Below are 26,325 nucleotides of genomic sequence, written 5' to 3'. Positions count from 1 at the left end.
TCCCATAGGTAGGCCAGTCTTCCCAGGAGTCACCATTACAATTAGCTGACCAGAGAGGAGGAAACCCAAGAGCTTGAAGGAGGTGGTTTAACCCAAACTTGGAGAGTCAAGGAAGGATTTTCAGAAAGGGCCAAGTCTAAGCTGAAGCCTAGATGGGGAACAGAAGCTCAGTGGCTGTGCCTGGCGGAGGCACAGCCTATGCAAAGCCTCAGTGGCATAAAACAGTTTAATTCACATGGGCTGGCACTAAATTCACATCTAGTCAATGGGGAGGGGTGGGGAAAGCCATTTACTTGATTTCTTTCATTCATCCAGTATTTGCTGAGTTCTCTCTACAGGCCACGTGTTCAGGGATTTGGGGTGAAGTGTTCCATAAGTGACACTCACTCCCTGCTCTCCTGGAGCTTACACTTTATTGGGTGGGGGTGGGAGAGGGGTCAGTAAGTTAGGAAACAGACAAATGAAATAAACCAATAATCACATCAGGCAGGGAACTAAAATCTTTGCCACTTCACTACTGTCTGGTCTTCCCTGCTGGCTCAGATGGTAAAGAATCCGTCTGCAATGCAGGAGACCTGGTTTCGATCCCTGGGTTGGGAAGATCCCCTGAGAAGGAAGTGGCTACCTACTCCAGTATTTTTGCGTGGAGAATCCCAGGGACAGAGGAGCCTGGTGGGCTACTGTCCATAGGGTCCTAGAGAGTGAGACGAGACTGAGCGACTAACACTTTCACTTTCACTTTTCTGTCTGCAAGATCAAGTCTGGGCTAGGCCCCTTTGCTGTCAAAGCTCTGAAGCCTGCACAGTCCCAGTGCTTTGGTCTGAAGGAACCAGGAAGCACTCCCTAACTCACTTTCCTCCTCCACCGCTGCCCATAGCCCAGACTTCGGTGGCTTTTTTGCCGGGACTGCTCTCTGTCCCAGTCAAAGCTAAAAGAGAAACTAGGGGTTGGGGGGCATTGTGCATAACCCAAGTGCACACGTTCCTACTGACTAAAGACTGAACGTGAAGAAATTCACGTTCCTACTGACTAAATGACAGACTTGACTTGGCTCTCACCAGTGTCCCCACTGTCGCATTTCTGCATCGGGATCTAGTCCGTGATACCACCTTGTACTCAGTTCTCACATCTCCTTCATCTCTACTGATCTGTGACCATTTCTCAGTCTTTCCTTAAATTTCATGACCTTAAAAGCTTTGAGGAGTGCTGAACAGTGCTTTGTAGGATGTCCCTAACTTTGGATTTGTCTGATATCTTTTCATGATTAGACTGAGGTTTGAGGTTTGCAGAAAGATTCCTGCAGAGGTGAAGTGTTCTCAAGACATCATGTCAGGATTTCCACGGTATCAGCATGACTTTTGGGAAATGTTAACCATGATCATTTGGTCAAAGTGATGCATAAAAGATTTCTCCACTATAAAGTTACTCAGGCCCCTTTTAGGAAAAGGCTTTTAAAGCATTGTAGTGAGAGATAAAATTATAAAGGAATTCTAAAAAGTGATTGATAGATTTGGCTCCTAAAATTAAAAAACTTTGATACAGCAAATGTTAAACTGCTGCAATATTTGCAACACAGCCAGACAAGAGGCTGTTTTCTGGACACAGACAGGATCTTTTCTACTCAGAAAGACAAGACTAAGGGCTTCCCCAGTGCCTCAGTGGTAAAGCATCCACCTGAAATGCAGGAGATGCAGGTTCGATCCCTGGGTCAGAAAGATCCCCAGGAGTAGCAAACGGCAACCCATTCTAGTATTCTTGCCTGGAAAATCCCATGGACATAGGAGCCTGATGGGCCACCAGCCAATAGGTCTCAAAGAGTTGGACATGACTGAGTGGCTGAGCACATCCCACATAAGGAAAGGCTAAAGGCTGTAGTCAAGAAATGGAATAAAGAAGAATTGCCATTGGCCCACAAGCACATAGGAGAAAAAAGAGGAGGAAGAAGAAAAAAACACATTCAACCTCATCATATTAAGAAAAGGCTGGGACTTTCCTGGTGGCCCAGTGATTAAGAATCTGCCTTCCAATGCAGGGGATGCAGGTTCAATCCCTGGTTGGGAAACTAAAATCTCATAAGCCACAGGGCAACTAAGCCTGTGCGCCACAGCTAGAGAACCCCACTCACTGCAGCAAAGACCCAGCACAGCCAAAATTTTTTTTGAAAAAGAAAGAAAATTGCTAACTAAAACAATGCCATCTTTCACATGTAAAATTTTTACATGTTTTTAAAATTAAACAATTTTAAACTAAAAAGGGAATGCTAATGTGGGGAGGCAGTGCTTTCAGGAGCTGATGAGGGAATATAAATTGGAGGACATTCTGAAAATGCATATCAAAGCTTGAAGATACATAGCAGTTTCAATACCAGGAATTTATCTAGAGGAAAAATGATTGTATAAGAAGTTAGTTTCAACAGTTATTTTTTTTTAATAATAACAATAGAATTAGAAACCAGCTGTATGTCTGGAAGTAGAGAATTGGTTAAATAAACTAGGGGTCTGTCATGTACTGGAATAGTCCTCAACCACTAAAAATTACAGTTTAGACGAATACTGAGGATGTGCAAAAATTGTTCATTATATATCAAAAAATTTCAAGGTCACAAAGCATATTGCATTAAGATCTCATTTTTGTAAGAGAAATAAGTCTATTTGCAAATAACTCAAATCAGTAGTTAACAGAATAACATCCATTACTCAATGGATGATTTTAATTTTCTTTGTGCTAATCTAGGTTTATTCATTTTTGTTTAATAAACAAGCAGTGTTTTATGACAAGAGAAAATATTTTACTTTTACAAGTCTTATAGGGTTTTGCAAATCCTCTAAGGGTCACTCCTAGGTAAAGTACTTTGTAAGCCATAGAAAGTGAAAGTCACTCAGTCATATCTGACTCTTTGTGACGGTGGGCTATACAGTCCGTGGAATTCTCCAGGCCAGAATACTGGAGTGGGTAGCCTTTCCCTTCTCCAGGGGATCTTCCCAACCCAGGGATTGAACCTAGGTCTCCCACATTGTAGGCAGGTTCTTTACCAGCTGAGCCACAAGGGGGATTTGCAAATAGTAGCCATCATTCCAGGTGATTCTTTTCCCATTTTTAACTTTGAACATCTGGGTTTCCTTTCCTAGGCTTCAGTTCAGTTAAGCCAGCTTTTTCACTCTCCTTTTTCACTTTCATCAATAGCCTTTTTGGTTCCTCTTCACTTTCTGCCATAAGTGTGGTGTCATCTGCATATCTGAGGTTATTAATATTTCTCAGTTGTGTCCAACTCTTTGTGAACCCATGGACTGCATCATGCCAGGCTTCCCTGTCCATCACTAACTCCCAGAGCTTGCTCAAACTCATGTCCATCAAGTTGGTAAAGCCATCCAACCATCTCCTCCTGCCTTCAATCTTTCCCAGCATCAGGGTCTTTTCCAATGAGTCAGTTCTCTACATCAGGTGGCCAAAGTATTGAAGTTTCAGCTTCAGCATTAATCCTTCCAGTGAATATTCAGGACTGATTTCCTTTAGGATTTACTGGTTTGATTTCCTTGCGGTCCAAGGGACTCTAAAGAGTCTTCTCCAATACCACAGTTCAAAAGCATCAATTCTTCGGCACTCAGCTTTCTTTATAGTCCAACTCTCACATCCATACATGACTAAAGTCTCTCACTGTTTCCATTCTTTCCCCATTTACTTGCCATGAAGTGATAGGACCAGATGCCATGATCTTAGTTTTTTGAATGTTAAGTTTTAAGCCAGCTTTTTCACTCTCCTCTTTCACTTTCATCAATAGCCTTTTTGGTTCTTCTTCACTTTCTGCCATAAGTGTGGTGTCATCTGCATATCTGAGGTTATTAATATTTCTGCCGGCAGTCTTGATTCCAGCTTGTGCTTTATCCAGCCCAGCATTTCGCATGATGTACTCTGCATATAAGTTAAATAAGCAGGGTGACAATATACAGCCTTGACGTACTCCTTTCCTGATTTGGAACCAGTCTGTTGTTCCATGTCCAGTTCTAATTGTTGCTTCTTGACCTGCATACAGATTTCTCAAGAGGCAGGTCAGGTGGTCTGATATTCCCAGCTCTTGAAGAATTTTTCACTGTTTGTTGTGATCCACACAGTCAAAGGCTTTGATGTAGTCAATAAAGCAGAAATAGATGTTTTTCTGGAACTCTCTTGCTTTTTCAATGATCCAGCGGATGTTGGCAATTTGTTCTCTGGTTCCTCTGCCTTTTCTAAAACCAGCTTGAACATCTGGAAGTTCATGGTTCACGTACTGTTGAAGCCCGGGTTGGAGAATTTTGAGCATTACTTCGCTAGCATGCAAGATGAGTGCAATTGTGCGGGAGGCTTAGGAAGCTGAGATAGAAGTTAGGCGGGAACCGCAGCAGCTCACTCATCTGTGAGTATGAAAGCTGTCTGTTCTAGGCTGAATGTCTGTGTTCCCCCAAAATTCACATGTTGAAGCCTTAACCCCCAATGTGATGGTATTAGAAAACAGGGCTTATGGGAGATGATTAGCTTTTGATTAGGCCATGAGTGAGACTGTCCTCCTGGGATTAGTGCCCTTACATGAAGAGAAAGAGAGAGATCTCCTGGAAAAGCCATATGAGGACACAGTGAGAAGGCTGCCATCCACAAGCCAGGAAGTGGGTCCTCAGCAGACATCAAATCTGCTGACACCTAATGAAATATTAATAGCAGCCTCCTCTGCAATGTGGAACATTAATGACCTGGGTTGAATACCCAGTAGAAACAATTTGCCATCTCTCCTTGACTGATACTTTGCATTATCCCCCAACTGATGTGGATTCAGCTCTGTCAGGAAGTAAGTTGACTTTTCCCTGCTGACCACCTCCCCCTTCCCTGTGTCACAGAAGAGGAAGTAACGATGGCTTATATATATAGTTCCTAACTTAAATAACTTTTTACTAACTTTTTAATTAGCAGTTAATTAGAAAATATTTTTATATATGATTTTAAAAGTCGAACAGTGTAGAACCATAGCCAATGAAAAAATGTAAATCTCCCTCTCATCCCAGACCCTTGATCCCTTTTCCCAAAAAGAACCATGGTTCATAATTTCTTATATATGGTTCCAGAAATTTTCTATGCATATAATGATGCTTGTAAAGGCACTTTTTGGATATTCTCCTGGAAATCAAACAATAAAACATTATAGTTGTCTGGATCATTTTGAAATTGTTGGGTAATGTTAGACTTGTAATAACTCATATCATGATCCTCAGAAGAGGGTTAAGGACCCACTAACCACCTGAAATTTCCTGTCAGACCTTCCATCTCTGCATTTTTTGTGGGAGGTCAGTAGCTTCCATAAGATTTTTTAAAGGGGTCTATGTACCAAAATAGGGGGGGTGGGGAGAAGCATGGCCAGTGGTATAAGAGAAACAACCTTTTACAGATAAACAGAAGATAATGGGGGATACAAGTTCTGAATTCATGGATCATTGGTGATTAACTTTGTGATTGGAAACTGATGGAGCCATAGGTTGAACAGGGAAGTGTGCCTGGCTGAGCCACCAGGGATGAAATTTGAGGAGTTCTTCAGCCCTGAGTGTTACTGCTAACTCATCGCATGTGGGGAAGTTAATGACTGAGGCTTTAGAACACTTCTATGCTCTTGTCCAGTTACTCAGAACTGGACTGAAGTTGTCCAGCTACTGGGAAATTCTCATGGACAGGAGCAAGACAAAGTGCTTCCTAACAGAGAGTTTCAGGCTGAAAAATAATTCAAAATGAGTTTAGGGAAATTCCTGGGAGGCAGAGCCATATCCAGTGGGTCATGAAAGTCCCAAATGTTTGGGGAAATATCCTTCATGGGGTCAATATCCTTGATGGAGTTGCGGGGGTGGGGGATGGTAGGGAGGGTAACCACGTTTTACATCACCCCCATTTTGGGTTGGCAGGCTGACTGGCCAGAAGGTCTGACCTTACAAGGTATTTCTAATATTAGTTTAAATGTTTGTAGCAATTGCTCCAGACACTTTTGTAAGCATTTTTCATGTATTAACCCCTAACTCCTTGATCCTCGTAATAGTTCTACAACATGGGGAAACTGAGGTTGGAGTATGCCAGCTACTGTGCAAACAACCCCACATTTCACCAGCTTAAGAGACTTAGTAGGTCAGGACCTAATATGTTGGGTGGGCGACTTAAGATCCACCAAGTCATTCAGGGCTGCCTGGGACTCCCCATCTTGCTGGGTTGCCACCTTGACAGTTTCAGCTGAAATGTCCCTGTTTCTGAGAGATCTTCGTACATCACCTTGCCTGAAGCACCGTGTTCCCCCTTTACTGAGTGACTGAACTGAATTCAACTGAACAACAAAAGACAGAAGGTAGGGGTGAAAATGACTTCCTCAAGACATGTGTAAGTGGCCAGTTGCAGTTGGCTGAGACCAGTGCCTCCCATCAATGGCTCAGAGGAGAGCTGCTTCCTGCTGGCTGTAGGGGAGGGGAATCAGCTGGATGTGGGAAAGAGGCGTGGCCTTCCTGGTTAGCTGGAGGGAGGGGAGGAAGCCAAGGGCCAGAGTCTCAGTGTGCAGAGGCTGGGAGACAGACCCATGTGACGTGAAGGCTGACATCAGGACTGTTTCCCTTGGATGTATCCCTGACGTTGCACTGATCTTGATCCTGCTAGAGAGCAGGTTTTTAATCCATGCTGGTACCACGGGTGCCTGGTACAGAGCCCTGCACCCAAGGCTCATTCATTCAGGAACACCAGGAGTAAGGTTGAGTAAGCATGGGGCAGTCCACACCTTCCCAGGAGTTTGGACTTTGTCCTGTAGGCTATGAGGGGACTCCTTTGATGTTTTGACCGACACAATGGCTGGAGGGCTGTGTGGCTGCACTTATAGGCTGAGAAAGCCTTAGAGAAGCAGGTTTTTAGTAAGTCTCAAAATCAGCCAGTCCTGAGAAATAGGAGGGGAAGGTGGGTGGGGCAGGAAGAATCACTGCAAAGAGAGGCTTTGAGAAAAAAAAAAAAAAAGAAACAAGTTTGGGAACCAAGGGAATGTGAAAGTGGGCCTTGAGAGTGTCAGGCCAGAGATAAGGCAGCAGGGAGTGGTGGGGATTGTGGCAAAGCACAAGGCAGGCCCCTTGCCTAGGAGACAGCTGCAACTCAGCACCAGCTGCCTGTTACATGTGAGAATCAGGCCCAGGGTTGCCAGGTTTTCAAGTTTTATGTATGAGATCACCATGTTCTCAATATTGGCAGCTACTCTATAATATATAAAATAAATAAAACTTCACTGGCCAAATAAGACATATCGGTGGGCCAGATATAGGCCCACCCCCACCCCCCAGGTGGCCAGTTTGAGACCTAGGTGTGTGTGTGGGTTGGGAATGGAGTGAGGAGGGGAGAGAAGGCTCAAGGACACTGACATTTCCAGCCCAAGTCACTGGGAGAATGGTGGCCTTTCACACTGTAATGAGGAAGTCTGGAGGTGAAGTCCATGGGGAAGGACTGAAACAGGAGGGAAGCAGGCAGGGTACAACCTTTGAAAGAATGATATAGGCCGAGGATACAGCACAAACTGATTAGAATTGAATGGGTCCACGATGGCAGACAAGTCAACTCCTCAGGACACACTCACCGTAACGCATCAGCAAGCTAAATGACATACCCAGAGGCGCCATGGCAGTTCTAAGACCAACCATCAAAGACCGAAAAGTGAACAGTGCCCAATTCCTGGGAGTCTCTGCCCCTTCCCCAAAACAGCTGGAATAATCCTCCCATTCATTAGCTTGTGAAATTACCCAGCCCATAGAAGCTAACTTCACCACGTTTTGCGGCTGCATTCTCTCTCTGGGACAGCCCTCACTCTTGTCTGTGAAGAGTGTTTCTCTCCATGAAAAGGCAAAAAGATATGACACTGGAAGATGAGCCCCCCAGGTTGGTAGGTATCCAATGTGCTACTGGGGAAGAGCAGAGAAATTCCAGAAGGAATGAAGAGGCTGAGCCAAAGCAGAAATGATGCCCAGTTGAGGATGTGTCTGGTGGTGAAAGTAAAGTCCAATGCTGTAAAGAACAGTATTGCATAGGAATTTGGAATGTTAGGTCCATGAATCAAGGTAAATTGGATGTGGTCAAACAGGAGATGGCTAAGTGAACATTGACATTTGAAGAATCAGTGAACTGAAATGGATGGGAATGGGCAAATTTAATCCAGATGACCATTATATCTACTATTGTGAGCAAGAATCTCTTAGAAGGAATGGAGTAGCCTTCATAGTCAACAAAAGAGTCGAAAATGCAATACTTGGGTGCAGTCTCAAAATGACAGAATGATCTCATTTGTTTCCAAGGCAAACCATTCAACATCATAGTAATCCAAGTCTATGCCACAAGAAGCTGAAATTGAACAGTTCTATGAAGACCTACAAGACCTTCTAGAACTAACACCGGATAAAGATGTCCTTTTCATCACAGGGGACTAGAATGCAAAAGTAGGAAGTCAAGAGATACCTGGAGTAACAGGCAAATTTGACCTTAGGGAACAAAATGAAGCAAAGCAAAGGCTAACAGAGTTCTGCCAGAAAATGCACTGGTCATAGCAAACACCCTCTTCCAACAACACGAGAGATAACTTTGTATGTGGACATCACCAGATGGTCAATATCGAAATCAGATTGATTATATTCTCTGTAACCAAAGATGGAGAAGCTCTATGTAGTCAGGAAAAGCAAGACCAGGAGCTGACTGTGGCTCAGATCGTGAAAACCTTATTGCAAAATTCAGACTTAAAGTGTAGAAAATGGGCTTCCCTGGTAGCTCAGCTGGTTAAGAATCCACCTGCAATGCAGGCCCAGTTTAGTTCCTGGGTCAGGAAGATGCCCTGGAGAAGAGATAGGCTACCCACTCAATATTCTTGGGCTTCCCTGGTGGCTCAGATGGTAAAGAATTCACCTACAATGCGGGAAACCTGGGTTCAGTCCCGGGGTCAGGAAAATCCCTGGAGGGGGCAAGGCAACTCACTCCAGTATTCTTGCCTGGAAAATCCCCATGAACAGAGGAGCCTGGCAGGCTATAACCATGGGGTTGCAAAGAGTCGGACATGACTAAATGACTAAGCACAGCACAGGGAAAACCATTTGGCCGTTCAGGTATGACCTAAGTCAAATCCTTTATGATTATACAGTGGAAGCAACAAATAGATTCAGGGGATTAGATCTGATAGAGTGCTTGAAGAACTATGGGAGGTTTGTAACATTATACAGGAGATAGTGACCGAAACCATCCCCAAGAAAAAGAAATGCAAGGCAAAACTGTTGTCTGAGGAGGCCTTACAAATAGCTGAGAAAAGAAGAGAAGCGAAAAGCAAAGGAAAAAGGGAAAGATATACCCAGCCAAATGCGGAATTCCAGAGAAGAGCAAGGAGAAATAAGAAAGCCTTCTTAAGTGAACAATGCAGAGAAATAGAGGAAAACAATAGAATGGTAAAGACTAGAGATCTCTTCAAGAAAATTAGAGATACCAAGGGAACATTTCATGCAAAGATGGCACAGTAAAGGACAGAAACAATAAGGACCTAAGAGAAGCAGAGGAGATTAAGAAGACGTGGCAAGAATACACAGAAGAACTGTACAAAATAGGTCTTAATGACCCAGATAACCATGATATTGTGGTCAAGGCCAGTCTTATTCTAATCCCAAAGAAGGGCAATGCCAAAGAATGTTCAAACTACTGTGCAATTGCACTCATTTTACATGCTAGCAAAGTAATGCTCAAAATCCTCCACGCTAGGCTTCAACAGTATGTGAATCAAGAACTTCCAGATGTTCAAGCTGGATTTAGAAAAGGCATAAGAACCAGAGATCAAACTGCCAACATCTGTTAGATCGTAGGAAAAGCAAAAGAATTCCAGAAAAATTTCTGCTTCTTTGACTACGCTAAAGCCTTTGTGTGGATCACAACAAACTGTGGAAAATTCTTAAGGAGATGGGACTACCAGACCACCTGATCTGCCTCCTAAGAAACTGTATGCAGGTCAAGAAGCAACTGTTAGAACTGGACATGGAAAAATGGACTGGTTCAAAAACTGAGAAAGGAATAAGTCAAGGTTATGTATTGTCACTCTGCTTATTTAACTTACATGCAGAGTACATCATAAGAAATGCTGGGTGAATCATAACCTGGAATCAAGATTGCCAGGAGAAATATCAGTAATGTCAGATATGCAGATGATACCACTCTAATGGCAGAAAGCGAAGAGGAACTAAACAGCCTGTTGATGAAGGTGAAAGAGGAGAGTGAAAAAGCTGGTTTAAAACTCAACATTCAGAAAGCTAAGATCATGGCATTTGGTCCCATCACTTCATGGCAAATAGATGGGAAAACAATGGAAACAATGACAGACTTTATTTTCTTGAGCTCCAAATATACTGCAGATGGTGACTGCTGCCGTGAAATTAGAAGACATTTGCTCCTTGGAAGAAAAGCTATGATAAACCTAGACAGCATATTAAAAAGTAGAGACATCACTTTGTCTACAAAGGTCCGTATAGTCAAAGCTATGGTTTTTCCAGTAGTCATGTATGGATATGAAATTTGGGCCATAAAGAAGGCTGAGCGCCTCAGAATTGATACTTTGGAACTGTACTGCTAGAGAAGACTCTTGAGAGTCCTTTGTACTGCAGGGAGATCAAATTGGTCAATCCTAAAGGAAATCAACCCTAGATATTCATTGGAAGGACTGGTGCTAACGGTCCAATACTTTGGCTACCTGATGCAAAGGACCAACTTACTGGAAAAGACTCTGATGCTGGAAAAGATTGAAGGCAGGAGGTGAAGGGAATGACAGAGGATGAGATGCTTGGATGACATCCTAGACTCAATGGACACGAGTTTGAGCAAACCCCGGGAGATGGTGAAGGACCGGGAGTCCTGGCGTGTTACAGTCATGGTGTCACCGAGAGTGGAACACGACTTAGTGACTGAACAACAACAGTAGCACATCAGCAAGCTAAATCACACACCCAGAGGCACCATTACAGTTCTCAGACCATCAAAGACCAAAAAGTGGGTGGCGGCCCCATTCCTGGAAATCTTCACTCCTTCCCCCAAACAGCTGGAATAATCCTTTCACTCATTAGCCTATGAAATTACCCAGCACAGAAAAGCTGACCACACCACGTTTCGAGGCTGCACTCACCCTCTGGGACGGCCTACACTCTTGTCTATTAAGTGTGAAGAGTACTGAAATAGTTGTTTGCTGGCAACCCTCATTCCCCAGGACCCCAGTGTCCTCTCCTGGAACAAGGGGCTCGCATGGGGTGCACACAGGGTCCTTCCTGGTTCCCTTCATCCCATCTGAGCCTCGTGAATTCTCCCCTCCCCCAGTGGGGCTGCCCCCTCAGCCACCTAGAGTGGTGGCACACCCTCAACATCCAGAAGAAACTCCCTTCACTACTGGGGACTCAGCCTTCCTGGAGGGGTCCTGAGGAACAGTGAGTGGCCTCCTCCTGGTTCAGTGCAGCCAGAGAACATCCTGAGGCTGTGGACACCAGTTCCAGGTAGTTTTGTGTGACAAGGGCCTTGTCTTCATGGAGCTTCTAGCCTCTGGCAGGATGAAAGGTGCCATAGGCTTCTCAGGACTATCACCAGACGACAGTGTTTGTGGTAACATTTATTGATTACTTATTGAGTTGGCCAAAAGGTTCGTTTGCTTTTTTCTGGAAGATGGCTCTAGCAGCGTTTAGTTGTCTTTGACTTCATTCGAAATAATTGTTAGATTGCATTGTGACCACTCTCATATCAGCGTGCATTAAAAAAAAAAAAAACTTATCAAAACTGGTGAATGTTTGCTTAGTTGTTTTAATATTGAAAATGGGTGGGCGGAGCAACATTTTTGGCATACTTGGCTTTATTATGTCAGAAAAGGTCAAAACAAAACTGAAAGGCAAAGAAAGTTTTTGTGCAATATATGGAGAAGTTGCTGTGACGGATTGAACATGTCAGAAGTGGTTTGTGAAGTTTCATGTTGGCGATTTCTCACTAGATGATGCTCTATGGTTGGATAGACCAGATGAAGTTGATAGCGATCAAATCGAGACATTAATTGAGAACAATCAATGTTACACCACATAGGAAATAGCTGACATACTCAAAATGTCCAAAGCAAGCCTTGAAAATCATTTGCACTGAGCTTAGTTATATTAATCAATTTGATGTTTGGGTTCCACGTAAGTTAAATGAAAAAACCCTTTTTGATCATATTTCTACATGCAGTTCTCTACTTATTAATAATGTGCCAAAAATGTTCCATTTTTAAGATGAATTTTGACAGGCAATGAAAAGTGGATACTGTACAATAATGTGGAAAGGAAGAGATTGAGGGGCAAGTGATATGAACCCCCATCCCCACCAAAGGTTGGTCTTCTTCCAGAGGAGGTGATCTTGTATATAGGTGGGACTGGGAGTCCACTATTATGAGCTCCTTCCAGGAAACCAAATGATTAATTCAAACAAGTATTGCTTCCAATTAGACCAACTGAAAGCAGAACTCGATGAAAAGCATCTGGAATTAGTCAACAGAAAACACGTAATCCTCCACCAGGATAATGCAAAACCACATGTTTCTTTGATGACCAGGCAAACACTTGAGCTTGACTGGGAAGTTCTGATTCATCACACTGAAATTCACCAGACATTGCACTTTCAGATTTCCATTTATTGTGGTCTTTACAAAATTCTCTTACTGGAACAATATTTTAATTCCTTGGAAGACTGTAAGAGGCACCTGGAACAGTTCTTTGTTCAAAAAGAAAGCTTTGGAAAGATGGAATTGTGAAGTTGCCTGAAAAATGGCAGAAGGTAGTGGATACTTTTGGAGAAGGAAATGGCAACCCACTCCAGTGTTCTTGCCTGGAGAATCCCAGGGACAGGGGAGCCTGGTGGGCTGTTGTCTCTGGGGTCACACAGGGTCAGACACGACTGAAGCGACTTAGCAGCAGCAGCAGCAGCAGTGGATACTTTTGAACTGTGGTGTTGGACAAGACTCTTGAAGGAGATCAAACCAGTCAGTCTTAAAGGAAATCAGTCCTGAATATTCACTGAAAGGACTGATGCTGAAGCTGAAGCTCCAGTACTTTGGCCACCAGATATGAAGAACTGACTCATTGGAAAAGACCCTGGTGCCGGGAAAGATTGAAGGCAGGAGGAGAAGGGGACAACAGAGGATGAGATGGTTGGATGGCATCACCCCCTTGATGGACATGAGCTTGAGCAAGCTTCGGGATTTGGTGATGGACAGGGAAGCCTGGTGTGCTGCAGTCCATGGGGTCACAAAGAATTGGACATAACTGAGCAACTGAACTGAACTGAGTGGATACTTAAATCCCATGACAATACACTAAAGGTTGTTCTATTATGATGCCCACTTCACAGATGAGTAAACTGAGACTCAGTTAAGTAGCTTGCTCCCCTCCCTCCCTGGGTTGCAGAAGCTGGGGCCCCCTGACTCTCAGGAGACCTCACTGTTCAGCTCTAGAGAGCTAAGCACATGGATTATTATTGTGGACAAGGTGGATTCAAGCTGAGATCCAGTGGAGGGAGAAAATACTTGGAAGGAACAGCCAGGTACACAAGACAGCCTTGTCTTCTGTGCCCACATTCTGTGCACTGGGGAGTATTTCTCAGTTGTCAGCAGTCACCCACTGCATCCCTGAACCTAAGATAGAAGCAAGGTAAAGTCCTAGTACTGCATCAGTACCAACTGATGGTGGTAAATGCCCCACACACTTGAGCTCATGACTTCCTCTGGCAGCTCCAGTAGACAGACACACTTTTTATTATTCCCCTCTTACAACTTTGAGCTTCCCTGGTGGCTCAGACAGTAAAGAATCTGCCTGCAATACAGGAGACCCGGGTTCAATCCCTGGGTCAGGAAGATCCCTTGGAGAAGGAAACGGCAACCCTTGCCAGTACTCTTGCCTGGGAAATCCTATGGACAGAGGAGCCTGGCCGGCTACAATCCATGGGGTCATAAAAAAGTTGGACATGACTTAGCAACTAAACAACAGCAACCACACGATGGACTTCTGCACGAAGGAAAGGAACCAAATGAACTACAGACACAGACGACACGGTGGATGAACAAAGAAGCAGACAGGGCACACGCTCTCTTGGCTCATTTAGGTAAATTTCTAGTGCAGGCAGAACTAACGTGTAGTGACAGAATGAGATTACCTGGGCCAGGGGTTGACCAGAGGAAAGCGCACACAGGGAGCTTTCTGGGAATGGCTTGTGTCTTGATCCCAGCGGTAGTTACATGGACAGATGTTGTTAAAACATATCAAACTGTACACTAAGACCTATGCCATCTACGAGATGCCTACGAGTTATACTTTAAGTAATCAAGTAAATGAGCAGATGCCTCCACCCCAGCCCTGGCAACTCAGAGTCAGCGGTCTTGAGTGGGGTCCCGGGGTACCTGGCACAGACAGCCTCAGCCCTGGGTGGGCACCCTGGACTTTCATTGCTGAAGTCTCTTCTGACCAGAACAGTTGAGTCTTAGAAGATGTTGAGCATTTACTGTTGGTCTGTTTCTAAGCATAAACCTAACTCAGTCAAAGTCTGGTCCTGGGGCTGACTCCTGATAGTTGGCAAGACCAGCTCTAAGCCCTGCACAAAGCACCCTCAGTCGCCGGACTGATCCTGGCTGTGTGCCAGGCATCACAGGGTCTGCCGTACGGGGGCAAGAGGGCGGGACTCCTGCACAGGGCGGCAGACATCTGCCTGGTGCTGGACAGCAGGCAGAACTAGACAGACCTTCTCTGGGTTCTGTCTCCCTGCCCGCCAGAAAAATCATGACTTTGGCTGTGTGTTGAGGAGCTGTTGTGTTATACACAACAGCTGAATTTTGTAAGAGGCTGCTCTTAGGATGTTTCTTAGGTGCCTCAGCTCAGAGGCAGCCTGGCTTAGGTCCCACATCTCCATAGTTAGCTATGTCTTTGTGCAAGTCACTCAACTCTCTCTGCTCCTCATCTGTGAAATGAAGAAGATGGCAGTGCTTCATGGTGCCTTGAGCAGGGGAAGCATAGTAAATGTTGACTTACAACTATTATTGCCAAACTTGATGCTTATAATAACCTGTGGGTATAGGTGCTATTCGTATGCCCATTTTACAGAGCCAAAACTGAGAGCTCAAGTCAGTCTGCCATCAGACTTTTGGGGATCCGTGCAGAAGCATCCCCCCTCCTCCATCCTGGAATGAGACTCCATCGCTGGTTAAACAAGACATGTGTCCTCCTTCAGGAAGGTTGCGTGTACTGGTTCTGAAAGGGGGTTCACGTCGTGGCTCGAGCAGCTGTGGAATGCTGGGCAAGCTGCTTAACCGCCTCAGTTTCCTCATCTCTAGAATGGGAGTGCTAATCCTGGCCTTAAAAGGCTGCTGTGAGGATGAAATGAGTCAGAATGTGTGTGCCACCCAGAATAGCACCCTGCACGTGGTCAGCCCGTCAGCCCGGCCAGCTTTATTTACCGCCACTGTGAGAGCACGCACGTCTCTCCAGGGCAGCCTGTGGCAACAGGGGGAGTCAAAAGCCTTTTGAGCCACATGCAGAGAATCTGAGGTTCTGTGGTTGAACCCTCTCATGGATTTTCTCATTTTAAATACTCAAAGCCTTGTTCCCAGCCTCGTCCCGTGGGTCCTAACCCTCATGTTTACTCCCCTGGAAGAGACTCAGGGCTGACAGTCACCATCATGTCTAAATGGACGGTGACAGGCTTCTCTCCTCACTGACGCTGGTTCTCAGATTGGGGGATGGGGTGGTAGCAGGTGCTGGACGGGACTGAGCTCAAGGTGAACAGACAACCCTTTTGTTCATTGACTTTGTGGATTTTTTTTTTTTTTTTTTTTTTTGCCTGCATCTTGGGAACCGCAGTGTGGGTTTCTCAAGCTGTTCTGTTTTCTTTGGGTTGAAAACAAAATAAAAGGCAGACCATTAAACCAGAACATCCTGACGCCTGCACGAGACTCCGAGGACTGGTTTACATTGAAAAATGTGTGACCTCACTAAACTGAGAGCAGAGGGGCCACACAGCGCAGTGCATCTCTTCTGAATTCTAACCCCTGTTCTCTTCTTGGCCTGAAGAGAAGCCAGTCTGCCTCTCAGAGCCTCAGCTTCCTCATCTATTAAATGGGTACACTTGTGGCACCCACGTCCTGAGGCTGCTGTGAGATCAGGCTGTCAAGGTCTTAGCACAGTGCCTGGCGCACAGTACAGACTCAACAAGCATGGGCCAAAGGGATTATCGATTTGCCAGCCCCACTCTGGGTTGAACTGTTCAAATTCTGGATATCTCACCAACTGGCTGTGTGACCTTGGGCTAATTACTTCACCTCTCTGAACTTCAGGTTCTTAGCAAAAGTGAGACCTCATGATACCTATGTAAAAGCTTGTCCTGAGGACTAAATTAAGGAAGATAACTCCTAAAGGCAGCCTGGCACTGTCCTTAGGATATTCAAGTAATTGTGCTGACCATGCAGTGCTGGGGGTACATGGCCTTGACTTTCAGGGAGGTTGAACAAAGTCATAAGCATCCCCCAGCGATGCTGGGGTACCTGGTCCAGCCCCAAGTGAGAAGGAACTTGATTGATGCTTCTTAGAGTGAGGGAGAGGCCAGGCACAAAGGGCCTGAGAAAAACACTAATCTCCAGGGATGAACATCAGTTACTTACCAGGTGGTGGTGAGGGGTAAAGAAGCTCCAGACAGAGGGCACGGAAATAGCAACTGTTCTTTAGCTTGAGTGGGCACTGGGTCTTCTGTGTCAGGCTTGTTTCTGGATGCATGTCTGGAAGTAAAATGTTTTATAGCGGCAGTCTTTGAGAACATATGGATAGACAGAACTTGCTTACGTGGATTCTGAATACAAAGATGTCATTTACCCAAAAAGCACATGAAGGAAATAGGATTCCCCAAAAGCAGAATTCTTTACTTTATTGAAGCACTCAAGGAAATTCTTCCCCATGTCAAGCGCCTCTAGTGGATGTAAAATGTGATTTGACTTATGAATAAGAGGGCAGGATTGTGCAGTGGTAGCAGGCATAGTCACAGGGTCAGATTTCCCAGGTGGAACCCCTACTCTGCCGGTTACCACCCAGGGGACCATGTGTCATGTGCGTCCGCTTCCTCATCTGCAAGATGGGTATTATCATAAATAACACCTATTTCACCTTACCGGTTTCAGGAGAAATAAACCTGATAACCCATGTGAAGAAAAGTTAATGACACATAGTAGGGGCACGATACTTGTGGCTATTATTAATTCCAGAAATATTTACAGAGCATCTGCTATGTGCCTGGTGCTCTCTGCCCTGTGTCTGCCCTCGTGGAGCTTATTCTAGGGTGTGGCATATGGTTCAGGTGGAGGGAAAAGTCAGGCAAAACATAACCTAAACAAACAAGATGAATGCAGGTTGCCATCATAGCTATTTCCCAAACCAGCAGGAAGCTAAGGTTAAGATGCGGGATCATGTAGGGCAAGTACTTGCACACATTTGACTTGGAACACCTCAGTGTGATAGCGATATTTAAGTGACAGATGAGAAGGAGCCAGGGCTGAGGGGCAGAGTGGTTGGAACACGGGGTGGGGGCGAGGAGCAGCCTGGAGCAGCTCTTCACAGACTTGAGATGCACCTTGCGCCACCTGTGGACATGCAGGTGCTGCTCCCACAGGCCCAGGTGGACCTGAGGTTCAGCTTCGCTAACCAACTCCAGGGCCTCCAAGACTGCTGGTCCACGGACCACACTGTGGCTGGGACCGGAAGACAGAGGGAGCCAGGATCTAGGTGGCAGAGCACCCAGAAGGCCAGTGGGGAGCTTGGATTTCATTCCCGAAGACAGTAGGAAGGCAGGCAGGAGAGTGACGTGGCTGAAGGACACTTCCAGAAGCTCATTTTGGCTGCTGTGCGGAGAAGACTTGCTGGGGTCAGCAAGTCTTCCCCATCTATTTCCCATGAAGTGATGATGGCCATGATCTTTGTTTTCTGAATGTTGAGCTTTAAGCCAACTTTTTTGCTCTCCTCTTTCACTTTCATCAAGAGGCTTTTAGCTCCTCTTCACTTTCTGCCATAAGGGTGGTGTCATCTGCATATCTGAAGTTATTGATATTCCTCCCAGCAATCTTGATTCCAGCTTGTGTTTCTTCCAGTCCAGCGTTTCTCATGATGTATTCTGCATAGAAGTTAAATAAGCAGGGTGACAATATACAGCCTTGACCTACTCCTTTTCCTATTTGGAACCAGTCTGTTGTTCCATGTCCAGTTCTAACTGTTGCTTTCTGACCTGTATACAGATTTTTCAAGAGGCAAGTCAGGTGGTCTGGTATTCCCATCTCTTTAAGAATTTTCCACAGTTTATTGTGATCCACGCAGTCAAAGGCTTTGGCATAGTCAATAAAGCAGAAACAGATGTTTTTCTGGAACTCTTCTTGCTTTTTCTATGATCCAGTGGATATTGGCAATTTGATCTCTGGTTCCTCTGCCTTTTCTAAAACCAGCTTAAACATCTGGAGGTTCACAGTTCACATATTATTGAAGCATGGCTTGGAGAATTTTGAGCATTACTTTGCTATTGTGTGAGATGAGTGCAGTTGTGCAGTAGTTTGAGCATTCTTTGGCATTGCCTTTCTTTGGGATTGGGATGAAAACTGACTTTTTCCAGTCCTGTGGCCACTACTGAGTTGTTCAAATTTGCTGGCATATTGAGTGCAGCACTTTCACAGCATCATCTTTCAGGATTTGAAATAGTTCAACTGGAATTCCTAAAGCCTTATACCTCTATAAACTGTGATATTCTTTCTTTTCTCCAAAGAGCACTCTGAAAACTGCACGTTGTAATGCAGGCCACCTCTCTAACTGGAACTAACTCAGAGTCCAGGATTTTAGCACAGGATGACATGCTGAGATAATAGTCCCACCCAACCTCTTATTTCACAGATGGGAAAACCGAGGCCCAGGACTTTCTGTAAATAGAAAAATCCTTTTATCAGTCTCTGCTTCATTTAATGGGACTTTAATTTCAGACTTCCACTGTAATGCGCAGTGACAGCTTATGTTCCTGATTTTTCTTCTTGCAAATGTCCATATGTGAGGTTGGTTACAGTGGCTGACAAAGGGGATGTATTTTAGCAAAATTGGAACACTAAGGACAATGTCCCCTTCATGGATCACAGCCTTGTCATGGCAAAGGGGCTTGCATAACTCAGTGAAGCTGTGAGCCATGCTGTGCAGGGCCACCCAAGATGGATGGGTCATAGAGAAAAGTTCTGTCAAAGAGATCAAACTAGTCAGCCCTAAAGAAAATCAACCTTGAATATTTATCGGAAGAACTGATGCTGAACCTGAAGCTTCAGTGGCTTTGGCCTCCTGATGCAAAGAGCCAACTTGTTGGAAAAGACCCTAATGCTGGGAAAGACTGAAGACACAAAGAGAAGGGGGCAGCAGGGGATGAGATGGTTGGATGGCATCATCAACACAATGGGTATTAATATGAGCAAGCTCTGGGAGACAGTGAAGGACAGAGGAGCCTGGCATGCCACAGTCCATGGGGTCACAAAGAGTTGGACACAAACTTAGTGACTGAGCAACAACAGTGTATTAAATTTCCCTGAAATCAGAATTGTTTTTGAGCATGTCCTATACTCCAAAATTATCTCCTACCTTTTTTTTTTTGACTGTGCCATGTGGCTTGCAAGGTATTAGCTCCCCAACCAGGGTTCATACCCATGCCTCCAGTATCAGGAGCGTGGATTCTTCACTGCTGGATCACCAGGAAAGTCCCTCTCTGCTTTTAAAGGATGGCCATAGCAAAGGGGAGGAGTTTTTCTGTTCAGATTTGCTTGGCTTCAGTGCCCTTAAAAGGTGGAAAAGAAAGGTTGCAACCCAATGGCAGTCTTCTTGAAAGAGCAGGAGGGATTTTATTGGTCTGTGAACTCCCAAGGTCTAGGAAGTACTGGTTTAATCCCTTCACTGGCTGAATTGAGGGCAGGGCTTGCTGTCATTTTCCAACACCCACTGAGGAGCCTCACAGCTTCGGGGAGGTCGGGTTTTAATGCTGTCTCAGGTATGGCATGTTCCCTGCAGGCATCATCCTCCCATCACCAAGCTCCTGTCCTTTACGAGGCTGCAGGGAGCCCCCAGGTGGAAAGCGTGATCCCTGCCCATGCAGGACTCCAAGAGAGGACCCCATGGACCTCAGCGGTCATCTGGCAGCAGTGGGGGCGCCCACACCTGGAATCCACTGTGGTCTCCATAGGCCTCTCCCCGCCCCTCTCCCCAAAGGACGTGAGACCCTGCCTGGCCAACTCCTTGGAAGAAAGTGATAACAAACCCAGACAGTGTATTAAAAAGCAGAGACATCACTTTGCTGACAAAGGCCCATATAGTCAAAGCTGTGGTCTTTCCAGTAGTCATATATGACTGTGAGAAGTGAAGTGAAAGTCACTCAGTTGTGTCCAACTCTTTGCAACCCCATTAACTATACAGTCTGTGAAATTCTCCAGGCCCGAATACTGGAGTGGGTAGCCTTTCCCTTCTCCAGGGTATCTTCCCAAACCAGGGATCGAACCCAGGTCTCCCACATTGCAGGCAGATTCTTTACCAACTGAGTTGTGAGGAAAGCCTGGATGTGAGAGTTGGACCATAAAGAAGGCTGAGCACCGAAGAATTGATGCTTTCGAAGTGTGGTGCTGGAGAAGACTCTTGAGAGTCCCTTGGACAGTAAGGAGGTCAAAGCAGTCAATCCTAAATGAAATTAACCTGAGTATTCATTGGAAGGACTGTTGCTGAAGCTGAAGCTCCAGTACTTTGGCCACCTGATGGGAAGAGCTGACTCATTCGAAAAGACTCTGATGCTGGGAAAGATGGAAGGCAAAAGGAGAGGGGGCAGCGAAGGATGAGATGGTTGGATGGCATCACCGATTCAGTGGGCATGAATTTGAGTAAACTCTGGGAGATAGTGGAGGACAGAGGAGTCTGGCGTGCTGTGGTCCATGGGGTCACCGAGTCGGACATGACTAAGCAACTGAACAACAACAACTGGCTAGTGAGCGAGATGAGAACCTTAGTGAGGAGGGGCCGCATTAGGAAGACTCCCTGGGCGTCCTCCGTACCTGTTTCCCCAGATCCCTCAGGTGGAGGGGAGCCTGAACTCTGAGCTAAGGGGTTTGGCTTAGACTCTTTGGCACAGGGGAGCCCCTGAAGCTTCTGAGCAGGCGAGAAGCAGAATAAAAAAGGCTGTTTCCGGGAGCTCAAAATGGCAGCAGCCAATTCCAGGAATTTGACTGGAAGCGGGGCTGGGACAGGAAGCCAGGTGGGCACGGGCAGGTGTGAGGGCTGCCTCTGGAGTGGCAGCAATAGAAGCCGAAAAGCAGGAAGAAGAGGAGAGGGCGAAACTCAGGCCTGGATGAGGGAGAGCCCCCGTCTGGATGAACAGGCTTTCCAGCGCCGATGGGGAAGATGGTGGCTTTGCCAGTGGGGGAGTCCGCAGAGGTCACAGAGCCTCTCCTAGCCTCAGTAACATTATCTGCAGAGATCGGCTCATGGAGTTGGGCGGGGGGCAGGGAGATGGGTATGCAGGCCGTAGGGGAGCAGCAGACAGGTGCCAGGGAGCTGTGAGCAGGGCTTTGTCCTAAGGGCCATGGGGGTCCATGGAAGGCTTTTGACAGCCAGTGATATAATCATATTTGCCTTTGGGAACCAGCCCCCGAGAGCAATGGAGAGAGGGCAGGCTGGGCAGCAGGGAGGCTGTGCAGGAAGCCTCTGTGGCCAATTGTCAGGTGAAGTATAAGGTCGGCCTGGACCAAGCAAGGAGGTGATGGGCCCTCCTGGAACATGGCCACCCCTACCCCAGGACCCAGCTTGCTTTTTGTCCCCGTTGTGCACAGGCAACCAGTGCGATGAATGGAGGGTGGCAGGCATGGGTCCCAGAGACCCCACTCTGGGGCTCTCGGTGACCGTGTCTGTGCACACAAACCATGCCCTGGGCCGGCCGCTGCGACAGTTGCCTGGATAGCAGAGGCCTGGGTGTTTGACCAGAGAGGCAGCAGCTGCCTCTTGGGAACATGAGGCCCAGCACCAGATCTAACTTTCCTCTCAAAGAACTTCCCGCCCCACCGCCCCACCTCCCAGCTCCCCATCCTGCCTCGGCCCCCAGCAGTCTCCTCGCCACTGGCCTGCCTCACTGGAGACCCGCTCTTCATTTCTGCTGCCTCCCCTCTCTCGTCTTCCTCTTCCTGTGCTTTCACGGTGTGCACGTCATTTTTGCTCACTTCTCTCCCTTTGGATTATTAATGCCCCTTTGTTCCTTCCTGTCTCCCTCCCCAGTGTGTCAACTCTCCTAGTTTTTCTTTTCTTTTGCCTCCTCTTGCTGCTGATGGCTAGCTCAGTGCCCGGCACAGTGCCTGGCCCACAGGGCACAGATGGTGTCCCCTCGGGCGTGGCGGCCTGTTTCCTGTCCCCACATGCCCTTCCGGTGCATTCCCTTCCTCCTTCCTTTTCTCCCATGTGTTTATCCATTTGCAAGAAGGAACTTATAACCTTGGCAGTGACATTTTCAAGGCAGGCTTGGTTTTCCTGCCCTCGATTTCCTGCTGACTACCTAGAGGCATTCCCAGCCCAGTGATTTATGACAGTATCTACCAGGTAGCATGTCCTACAGCTGTGTCCCAGGGGCAGATCTGTCAACTCTTCACCCCTGTGATGGTGACCTTCCTTGATCACACCCACAGTCACAGGCCTCTCTTAGTGACTGACTCCGACAAGCGTCATCAAAACATTCCAGCCAAGGAAACAGACCCAGTAACCCTGGAATCAGGCCTTGTCTCTCCCCTCAAGCTCCAGAACTCGCACTTGTGGCCTGACACTGCTGTCTGGGGGTACAGGAGTGGGGGATGTCCAAGGGGTGGGTGGCTCTGTCAGCACCAGCTTGCCTGGGAAAAAGGGAAGGTTGGGGGCAACTGGCTAGTTTCATTTTTTAGTCATTATTTTTTTTTTTTAAAATTTTTATCAGGCAAAAACAGTATGCTTTGGTTCATGTAGCAGAAACATTGGTAGGGAGGAATGAGGGCTCACCCTGGAAGGGCAGTGGAGACAGGAAAGGAGGAAGAGGAGTGGGTGGTACTCGGTCCTAGTGAGGAAGGGATTCATGGGTTCAAGTCTTGCTCACTGTGCGTCACCGTTCTCCTTTCCTCCATGCTGGGCCCCTCCTTGAGCAGCCTCTCCCCTAGGAGGCCCAGATGGCCACCAACAAGGAAGCTACACCTTGTCCTTCCAGCATACCTGACAGGGGAGGGCCCCTCAGGAGAGGACAGGACTCCTCTAACCAGTAGTCCCTGAACAGTGGAGATCTGAGTCTTATTGGTCCTATCTGGGTTGAGGCCCCACCCATTGACAACTAGGAAGATCTGATTGGCCAGACCTGGTCACACCTAGTCTTAGAGCCAGGAGAAGGGGGTTGGGCACTCAGCCTTATGCACCCCTCTAGGAAATGGCAACCCACTCCAGTGTTCTTGCCTGGAGAATCCCAGGGACAGGGGAGCCTGGTGGGCTGCCATCTATGGGGTCACACAGAGTCAGACATGACTGAAGTGACTTAGCAGCAGCAGCAGCAGCAGGTGTTACTGGGCAGCCTGGCTCCCCCAGCCCAGTGTGGTCCTTCCTCCGGACCTCCAGTGACCCTCTTCAGGAGTGACCAATGCAACAGGCTCTGGATCACTATTCGAAGGGTCTCTGTAGAGACTTCTGGAATAACAATAGGCACCACTCATGTTACCTGTTTGGGATTTTCCTATTTGATATTGGAGTTTTATAAAGACAGGGCATCCCTGTGCAATGCCTATCACTGGCTAGTTTCTCTGATATGCCTGTTGCCATGTCCCCACACACCTGGACTACTGCCCAGTGTGTTGTGGGTGTGCAGTTAGTGTTTGCAGAATCAGTGACTGGAGGGGGACCACAGGCCTTGCTCCTGCCCCTCAGGACCCACCCTCACTGGGCAGCACCATCCCTCCATCCCTGCCCAGCTTTCAGAGCCACTCAGCTATTTTACCATCATTATAATTATTGATGGTGGTGGTTACTCTTTTGTGACTGGATCAGTTCAATTCAGTCACTCAGTCATGTCCAACTCTTTGCGACCCCATGGACTACAGCACACCAGGCTTCCCTGTCCATCACCAGCTCCCGGAACTTGCTCAAACTCATGTCCATCAAGTCAGTAATATCATCCAACCATCTCATCCTCTGTCATCCCCTTCTCCTCCTGCCTTCAGTCTTTCCCAGCATCAGGGTCTTTTTCAATGTGCCAGTTCTTCACATCAGGTGGCCAAAGTATTGGAGCTTCAGCTTCAGCACCAGTCCTTCCAATGAACATTCAGTACTGATTTCCTTTAGGATTGACTGGTTTGATCTCCTTGCAGTTCAAGGGACTCTCAAGAGTCTTCTCCAGCACCATAGTTCAAAAGCATCAATTCTTCAGTTCTCAGCTTTCTTTATAGTCCAACTCTCACATCCATGCATGACTACTGGAAAAACCATAGCTTTGACTAGATGGACCTTTTTCGGCAAAGTAATGTCTCTGTGACTGCATGGCCATTGTTTTTGTTCAGCCTAGAAGTATCTCCCAACTCAGGGAGCAACCTTTTGTTTTATTTTGTTTTATTTTTTAAAAACCCACTTTATTTTCTATTGGGGTATAGCCGATTAACAATGTTGTGATACTTTCAGATGAACAACAAAGGGACTCAGCCATACATCTGTGTATCTGTTCTCCTCCAAACTCCCCTCCCATCTTGGCTGCCACATAACATTGAACGCGTCCCCTGTGCTGTACAGAAGGTCCCTGTTGGTTATCCATTTTAAATACAGCAGTGTGTGCCTGTGCATCAGACAGCCGTCTTGATCACCCTCACCTGCTCTGCTTACCTTTGCTTCAGGGATAACGTTCTGTGCCAGAATGCATGGAGTCGCGATTCCTTAGCTGATCCTCAGATCTAAACACCCTGCTGCTAAGTCGCTTCAGTTGTGTCCAACTCTGTGCGACCCCATAGATGGCAGCCCACCAGGCTCCCCTGTCCCTGGGATTCTCTAGGCAAGAACACTGGAGTGGGTTGCCATTTCCTTCTCCAGTGCATGAAAGTGAAAAGTGAAAGTGAAGTCGCTCAGTCGTGTCCGACTCTTAGCGACCCCATGGACTGCAGCCCACCAGGCTCCTCCGTCCATGGGATTTTCCAGGCAAGAGTACTGGAATAGGGTGCCATTGCCTTCTCCGCTAAACATCCTACAGGGTGGTCAAAGGGCTAGACCTGGCAGATACTTAAACTCCTGTGGCATCCAGGCCCCTTGTGAGGCAGAGACAACATGTCATAGCCCCTGGCCTAAGGGGACAGGGGACATGACTGGAACACCCACAGATGTGCTGGAGACTGTGACACCCTCTGTGAGGCTGCTGGGTGGGTGATCCAGGTTTGGATCTGGTCGGAGCCAGAATCTCTGAAACACAGTTTTGTTTTGTTTTTAATTTGGTGCCTCTTAGTTGAGGCACCCGGGATTAATTTTCAGTCTTAGTTGCAGCATGTGGCATCTAGTTCCCTGACCAGGGATCGAACCCGGGCCCCCTGCACTGGGAACTCAGAGTCTTAACCACTGGACCACCAGGGAAGTCCCTGAAACCCCAGAGCCAGACTCTCTGACTGGTCACCATGCCCGGCCCTCTTCCCTCCTCTTACAGTGAGGAATGAGAGAGCAGCCATGGAGAGTGCTGGTGATTTGGGTTACAAAGAGGATCTGTGACAGTGTCCAGCACAGTTCCCCGGGCCCAGGAAAGAGACTGAGTGTGGATGTTGGGTCACAACCCCTAACATGGTACTGTGGCAGGTCAGAGAGGGACGGAGTCCTTGCACATGAGACGTGGCTTCAAGCAGCCCCACGAGCCCTGGGTCCCAGGGGCTGAGCAAGTCGGGGAGGGGTGCAGGGTCAGCAGTCAGCCCGGACCCTTAGCTTCTAAGCAGATTACTTAAGACACTGACTTGCGTCTTTTTCACTTAGTCATCCTGGACACGCCCGTTCCAACTCTCCATCATCAGCAAATCTCTGATTCTGATGTTGGACAAAGGACTGCCATATTCGTGGAAGCAGCATGTAGATGTTTAAAAACTCAACTCTTTAGAGCATGGCTTGAGAGCAGGTGAGAAGAAGGATTTTAGGGGGACTCTGGACTCAGATTGTCTGGTTCACAGCCTCTCTCTGCTACTTATTAACGTGAGGCTTTGGGCAAATCTTGTAACCTCTCTAGGCATCTGTAATGCAGGGGTGA

The 26,325-nt window shown here is 46.8% G+C and overlaps 1 protein-coding gene across 7 annotated transcripts in view; it reads left to right on the top strand.

The window, feature by feature from the left end:
* TMEM51 (transmembrane protein 51) overlaps positions 1–26,325 on the top strand; it is a 57,089-nt gene that overhangs the window by 8,448 nt on the left and 22,316 nt on the right. The window contains exon 1 of one of the 7 annotated variants that reach the window (XM_060396604.1): positions 857–26,196. The exons of the other annotated variants lie outside the window; for them this stretch is intronic. The gene's annotated coding sequence lies outside the window, so the exon portion shown is untranslated. Of the gene's footprint in view, positions 1–856; positions 26,197–26,325 lie in introns of those variants that run through there. 7 annotated transcript variants of the gene reach the window in all.

This window comes from Ovis aries, chromosome 12 (assembly GCF_016772045.2).
Source record: "Ovis aries strain OAR_USU_Benz2616 breed Rambouillet chromosome 12, ARS-UI_Ramb_v3.0, whole genome shotgun sequence".
In the NCBI taxonomy this organism is placed as follows: Eukaryota; Metazoa; Chordata; class Mammalia; order Artiodactyla; family Bovidae; genus Ovis; species Ovis aries.
Note: the sequence above shows the minus strand (reverse complement) of the source record. Positions and strands in the feature narration are given on the sequence as shown.